Raw genomic sequence first — 7,500 nt, 5'->3', positions numbered from 1 at the left:
AGTTATTCCGGTGAACGAGTGTTGTTGCAGTTATTCCGGTGGACGAGTGTTGTTGGTTATTCCGGTGAACGAGTGTTGTTGCAATTGTTCTGGTGAACGAGTGTTGTTGCAGTTATTCCGGTGAACGAGTGTTGTTGCAGTTATTCCGGTGAACGAGTGTTGTTGCAGTTATTCCGGTGAACGAGTGTTGTTGCAGTTATTCCGGTGAACGAGTGTTGTTGCAGTTATTCCGGTGAACGAGTGATGGTGAAGTTATTCCCGTGAACGAGTGTTGTTGCAGTTATTCCGGTGAACGAGTGTTGTTGCAGTTATTCCGGTGAACGAGTGTTGTTGCAGTTATTCCGGTGAACGAGTGTTGTTGCAGTTATTTCGGTGAACGAGTGTTGTTGCAGTTATTCCGGTGAACGAGTGTTGTTGCAGTTATTCCGGTGAACGAGTGTTGTTGCAGTTATTCCGGTGAACGAGTGTTGTTGCAGTTATTTCGGTGAACGAGTGTTGTTGCAGTTATTCCGGTGAACGAGTGTTGTTGCAGTTATTCCGGTGAACGAGTGTTGTTGCAGTTATTCCGGTGAACGAGTGTTGTTGCAGTTATTCCGGTGAACGAGTGTTGTTGCAGTTATTCCGGTGAACGAGTGTTGTTGCAGTTATTCCGGTGAACGAGTGTTGTTGCAGTTATTCCGGTGAACGAGTGTTGTTGCAGTTATTCCGGTGAACGAGTGTTGTTGCAGTTATTCCGGTGAACGAGTGTTGTTGCAGTTATTCCGGTGAACGAGTGTTGTTGCAGTTATTCCGGTGAACGAGTGTTGTTGCAGTTATTCCGGTGAACGAGTGTTGTTGCAGTTATTCCGGTGAACGAGTGTTGTTGCAGTTATTCCGGTGAACGAGTGTTGTTGCAGTTATTCCGGTGAACGAGTGTTGTTGCAGTTATTCCGGTGAACGAGTGTTGTTGCAGTTATTCCGGTGAACGAGTGTTGTTGCAGTTATTCCGGTGAACGAGTGTTGTTGCAGTTATTCCGGTGAACGAGTGTTGTTGCGGTTATTCCGGTGAACGAGTGTTGTTGCAGTTATTCCGGTGAACGAGTGTTGTTGCAGTTATTCCGGTGAACGAGTGTTGTTGCGGTTATTCCGGTGAACGAGTGTTGTTGCAGTTATTCCGGTGAACGAGTGTTGTTGCAGTTATTCCGGTGAACGAGTGTTGTTGCAGTTATTCCGGTGAACGAGTGTTGTTGCAGTTATTCCGGTGAACGAGTGTTGTTGCAGTTATTCCGGTGAACGAGTGTTGTTGCAGTTATTCCGGTGAACGAGTGTTGTTGCAGTTATTCCGGTGAACGAGTGTTGTTGCAGTTATTCCGGTGAACGAGTGTTGTTGCAGTTATTCCGGTGAACGAGTGTTGTTGCAGTTATTCCGGTGAACGAGTGTTGTTGCAGTTATTCCGGTGAACGAGTGTTGTTGCAGTTATTCCGGTGAACGAGTGTTGTTGCAATTGTTCCGGTGAACGAGTGTTGTTGCAGTTATTCCGGTGAACGAGTGTTGTTGCAGTTATTCCGGTGAACGAGTGTTGTTGCAGTTATTCCGGTGAACGAGTGTTGTTGCAGTTATTCCGGTGAACGAGTGTTGTTGCAGTTATTCCGGTGAACGAGTGTTGTTGCAGTTATTCCGGTGAACGAGTGTTGTTGCAGTTATTCCGATGAACGAGTGTTGTTGCGGTTATTCCGATGAACGAGTGTTGTTGCAGTTATTCCGGTGAACGAGTGTTGTTGCAGTTATTCCGGTGAACGAGTGTTGTTGCAGTTATTCCGATGAACGAGTGTTGTTGCGGTTATTCCGATGAACGAGTGTTGTTGCAGTTATTCCGGTGAACGAGTGTTGTTGCAGTTATTCCGGTGGACGAGTGTTGTTGGTTATTCCGGTGAACGAGTGTTGTTGCAGTTATTCCGGTGAACGAGTGTTGTTGCAGTTATTCCGGTGAACGAGTGTTGTTGCAGTTATTCCGGTGAACGAGTGTTGTTGCAGTTATTCCGGTGGACGAGTGTTGTTGGTTATTCCGGTGAACGAGTGTTGTTGCGGTTATTCCGGTGAACGAGTGTTGTTGCGGTTATTCCGGTGAACGAGTGTTGTTGCAGTTATTCCGGTGAACGAGTGTTGTTGCAGTTATTCCGGTGAACGAGTGTTGTTGCAGTTATTCCGATGAACGAGTGTTGTTGCGGTTATTCCGATGAACGAGTGTTGTTGCAGTTATTCCGGTGAACGAGTGTTGTTGCAGTTATTCCGATGAACGAGTGTTGTTGCGGTTATTCCGATGAACGAGTGTTGTTGCAGTTATTCCGGTGAACGAGTGTTGTTGCAGTTATTCCGATGAACGAGTGTTGTTGCAGTTATTCCGATGAACGAGTGTTGTTGCGGTTATTCCGATGAACGAGTGTTGTTGCAGTTATTCCGGTGAACGAGTGTTGTTGCAGTTATTCCGATGAACGAGTGTTGTTGCGGTTATTCCGATGAACGAGTGTTGTTGCAGTTATTCCGGTGAACGAGTGTTGTTGCAGTTATTCCGATGAACGAGTGTTGTTGCAGTTATTCCGATGAACGAGTGTTGTTGCGGTTATTCCGATGAACGAGTGTTGTTGCAGTTATTCCGGTGAACGAGTGTTGTTGCAGTTATTCCGATGAACGAGTGTTGTTGCAGTTATTCCGATGAACGAGTGTTGTTGCGGTTATTCCGATGAACGAGTGTTGTTGCAGTTATTCCGGTGAACGAGTGTTGTTGCAGTTATTCCGATGAACGAGTGTTGTTGCAGTTATTCCGATGAACGAGTGTTGTTGCGGTTATTCCGATGAACGAGTGTTGTTGCAGTTATTTCGTTGAACGAGTGTTGTTGCAGTTATTCCGGTGAACGAGTGTTGTTGCAGTTATTCCGGTGAACGAGTGTTGTTGCAGTTATTCCGGTGAACGAGTGTTGTTGCAGTTATTCCGGTGGACGAGTGTTGTTGGTTATTCCGGTGAACGAGTGTTGTTGCGGTTATTCCGGTGAACGAGTGTTGTTGCGGTTATTCCGGTGAACGAGTGTTGTTGCAGTTATTCCGGTGAACGAGTGTTGTTGCAGTTATTCCGGTGAACGAGTGTTGTTGCAGTTATTCCGATGAACGAGTGTTGTTGCGGTTATTCCGATGAACGAGTGTTGTTGCAGTTATTCCGGTGAACGAGTGTTGTTGCAGTTATTCCGATGAACGAGTGTTGTTGCGGTTATTCCGATGAACGAGTGTTGTTGCAGTTATTCCGGTGAACGAGTGTTGTTGCAGTTATTCCGGTGAACGAGTGTTGTTGCAGTTATTCCGGTGAACGAGTGTTGTTGCAGTTATTCCGGTGAACGAGTGTTGTTGCAGTTATTCCGGTGAACGAGTGTTGTTGCAGTTATTCCGGTGAACGAGTGTTGTTGCGGTTATTCCGATGAACGAGTGTTGTTGCAGTTATTCCGGTGAACGAGTGTTGTTGCAGTTATTCCGGTGAACGAGTGTTGTTGCAGTTATTCCGGTGAACGAGTGTTGTTGCAGTTATTCCGGTGAACGAGTGTTGTTGCAGTTATTCCGGTGAACGAGTGTTGTTGCAGTTATTCCGGTGAACGAGTGTTGTTGCAGTTATTCCGGTGAACGAGTGTTGTTGCAGTTATTTCGGTGAACGAGTGTTGTTGCAGTTATTCCGGTGAACGAGTGTTGTTGCAGTTATTCCGCTGAACGAGTGTTGTTGCAATTGTTCCGGTGAACGAGTGTTGTTGCAGTTATTCCGGTGAACGAATGTTGTTGCAGTTATTCCGGTGAACGAGTGTTGTTGCAGTTATTCCGGTGAACGAGTGTTGTTGCAGTTATTCCGGTGAACGAGTGTTGTTGCAGTTATTCCGGTGAACGAGTGTTGTTGCAGTTATTTCGGTGAACGAGTGTTGTTTCAGTTATTCCGCTGAACGAGTGTTGTTGCAGTTATTCCGCTGAACGAGTGTTGTTGCAATTGTTCCGGTGAACGAGTGTTGTTGCAGTTATTCCGGTGAACGAATGTTGTTGCAGTTATTCCGGTGAACGAGTGTTGTTGCAGTTATTCCGGTGAACGAGTGTTGTTGCAGTTATTCCGGTGAACGAGTGTTGTTGCAATTGTTCCGGTGAACGAGTGTTGTTGCAGTTATTCCGGTGAACGAGTGTTGTTGCGGTTATTTCGGTGAACGAGTGTTGGTGAAGTTATTCCGGTGAACGAGTGTTGTTGCAGTTATTCCGGTGAACGAGTGTTGTTGCAGTTATTCCGGTGAACGAGTGTTGTTGCAGTTATTCCGGTGAACGAGTGTTGTTGCAATTGTTCCGGTGAACGAGTGTTGTTGCAGTTATTCCGGTGAACGAGTGTTGTTGCAGTTATTCCGGTGAACGAGTGTTGGTGAAGTTATTCCGGTGAACGAGTGTTGTTGCAGTTATTCCGGTGAACGAGTGTTGTTGCAGTTATTCCGGTGAACGAGTGTTGTTGCAGTTATTCCGGTGAACGAGTGTTGTTGCAGTTATTCCGGTAAACGAGTGTTGTTGCAGTTATTCCGGTGAACGAGTGTTGTTTCAGTTATTCCGGTGAACGAGTGTTGTCGCAGTTATTCCGGTGAACGAGTGTTGTTGCAGTTATTCCGGTGAACGAGTGTTGGTGAAGTTATTCCGGTGAATGAGTGTTGTTGCAGTTATTCCGGTGAACGAGTGTTGGTGAAGTTATTCCGGTGAATGAGTGTTGTTGCAGTTATTTCGGTGAACGAGTGTTGGTGAAGTTATTCCGGTGAACGAGTGTTGTTGCAGTTATTCCGGTGAACGAGTGTTGTTGCAGTTATTCCGGTGAACGAGTGTTGTTGCAGTTATTCCGGTGAACGAGTGTTGTTTCAGTTATTCCGCTGAACGAGTGTTGTTGCAGTTATTCCGCTGAACGAGTGTTGTTGCAATTGTTCCGGTGAACGAGTGTTGTTGCAGTTATTCCGGTGAACGAGTGTTGTTGCAGTTATTCCGGTGAACGAGTGTTGTTGCAGTTATTCCGGTGAACGAGTGTTGTTGCAATTGTTCCGGTGAACGAGTGTTGTTGCAGTTATTCCGGTGAACGAGTGTTGTTGCAGTTATTCCGGTGAACGAGTGTTGTTGCAGTTATTCCGGTGAACGAGTGTTGTTGCAGTTATTCCGGTGAACGAGTGTTGTTGCAGTTATTCCGGTGAACGAGTGTTGTTGCAGTTATTCCGGTGAACGAGTGTTGTTTCAGTTATTCCGCTGAACGAGTGTTGTTGCAGTTATTCCGCTGAACGAGTGTTGTTGCAATTGTTCCGGTGAACGAGTGTTGTTGCAGTTATTTCGGTGAACGAGTGTTGTTGCAGTTATTCCGGTGAACGAGTGTTGTTGCAGTTATTCCGCTGAACGAGTGTTGTTGCAGTTATTCCGCTGAACGAGTGTTGTTGCAATTGTTCCGGTGAACGAGTGTTGTTGCAGTTATTCCGGTGAACGAGTGTTGTTGCAGTTATTCCGGTGAACGAGTGTTGTTGCAGTTATTCCGGTGAACGAATGTTGTTGCAGTTATTCCGGTGAACGAGTGTTGTTGCAGTTATTCCGCTGAACGAGTGTTGTTGCAATTGTTCCGGTGAACGAGTGTTGTTGCAGTTATTCCGGTGAACGAGTGTTGTTGCAGTTATTCCGGTGAACGAGTGTTGTTGCAGTTATTCCGGTGAACGAGTGTTGTTGCAGTTATTCCGGTGAACGAGTGTTGTTGCAGTTATTCCGGTGAACGAGTGTTGTTGCAGTTATTCCGGTGAACGAGTGTTGTTGCAGTTATTCCGCTGAACGAGTGTTGTTGCAGTTATTCCGCTGAACGAGTGTTGTTGCAATTGTTCCGGTGAACGAGTGTTGTTGCAGTTATTCCGGTGAACGAATGTTGTTGCAGTTATTCCGGTGAACGAGTGTTGTTGCAGTTATTCCGGTGAACGAGTGTTGTTGCAGTTATTCCGGTGAACGAGTGTTGTTGCAGTTATTCCGGTGAACGAGTGTTGTTGCAATTGTTCCGGTGAACGAGTGTTGTTGCAGTTATTCCGGTGAACGAGTGTTGTTGCAGTTATTCCGGTGAACGAGTGTTGTTGCAGTTATTCCGGTGAACGAGTGTTGTTGCAATTGTTCCGGTGAACGAGTGTTGTTGCAGTTATTCCGGTGAACGAGTGTTGTTGCAGTTATTCCGGTGAACGAGTGTTGTTGCAGTTATTCCGGTGAACGAGTGTTGTTGCAATTGTTCCGGTGAACGAGTGTTGTTGCAGTTATTCCGGTGAACGAGTGTTGTTGCAGTTATTCCGGTGAACGAGTGTTGTTGCAGTTATTCCGGTGAACGAGTGTTGTTGCAGTTATTCCGGTGAACGAGTGTTGTTGCAGTTATTCCGGTGAACGAGTGTTGTTGCAGTTATTCCGGTGAACGAGTGTTGTTTCAGTTATTCCGCTGAACGAGTGTTGTTGCAGTTATTCCGCTGAACGAGTGTTGTTGCAATTGTTCCGGTGAACGAGTGTTGTTGCAGTTATTCCGGTGAACGAGTGTTGTTGCAGTTATTCCGGTGAACGAGTGTTGTTGCAGTTATTCCGGTGAACGAGTGTTGTTGCAATTGTTCCGGTGAACGAGTGTTGTTGCAGTTATTCCGGTGAACGAGTGTTGTTGCAGTTATTCCGGTGAACGAGTGTTGTTGCAGTTATTCCGGTGAACGAGTGTTGTTGCAGTTATTCCGGTGAACGAGTGTTGTTGCAGTTATTCCGGTGAACGAGTGTTGTTGCAGTTATTCCGGTGAACGAGTGTTGTTTCAGTTATTCCGCTGAACGAGTGTTGTTGCAGTTATTCCGCTGAACGAGTGTTGTTGCAATTGTTCCGGTGAACGAGTGTTGTTGCAGTTATTCCGGTGAACGAATGTTGTTGCAGTTATTCCGGTGAACGAGTGTTGTTGCAGTTATTCCGGTGAACGAGTGTTGTTGCAGTTATTCCGGTGAACGAGTGTTGTTGCAGTTATTCCGGTGAACGAGTGTTGTTGCAATTGTTCCGGTGAACGAGTGTTGTTTCAGTTATTCCGGTGAACGAGTGTTGTTGCAGTTATTCCGGTGAACGAGTGTTGTTGCAGTTATTCCGGTGAACGAGTGTTGTTGCAGTTATTCCGGTGAACGAGTGTTGTTGCAGTTATTCCGGTGAACGAGTGTTGTTGCAGTTATTCCGGTGAACGAGTGTTGTTGCAGTTATTCCGGTGAACGAGTGTTGTTTCAGTTATTCCGCTGAACGAGTGTTGTTGCAGTTATTCCGGTGAACGAGTGTTGTTGCAATTGTTCCGGTGAACGAGTGTTGTTGCAGTTATTTCGTTGAACGAGTGTTGTTGCAGTTATTCCGGTGAACGAGTGTTGTTGCAGTTATTCCGGTGAACGAGTGTTATTGCAGTTATTCCGGTGAACGAGTGTTGTTGCAGTTATTTCGTTGAACGAGTGTTGTTGCAGTT

This window comes from Penaeus vannamei, chromosome 36 (genome assembly GCF_042767895.1).
Source record: "Penaeus vannamei isolate JL-2024 chromosome 36, ASM4276789v1, whole genome shotgun sequence".
Taxonomy (NCBI): domain Eukaryota; kingdom Metazoa; phylum Arthropoda; class Malacostraca; order Decapoda; family Penaeidae; genus Penaeus; species Penaeus vannamei.
The sequence above is the reverse complement of the archived record's forward strand: the minus strand, read 5'-3'. Positions refer to the sequence as shown.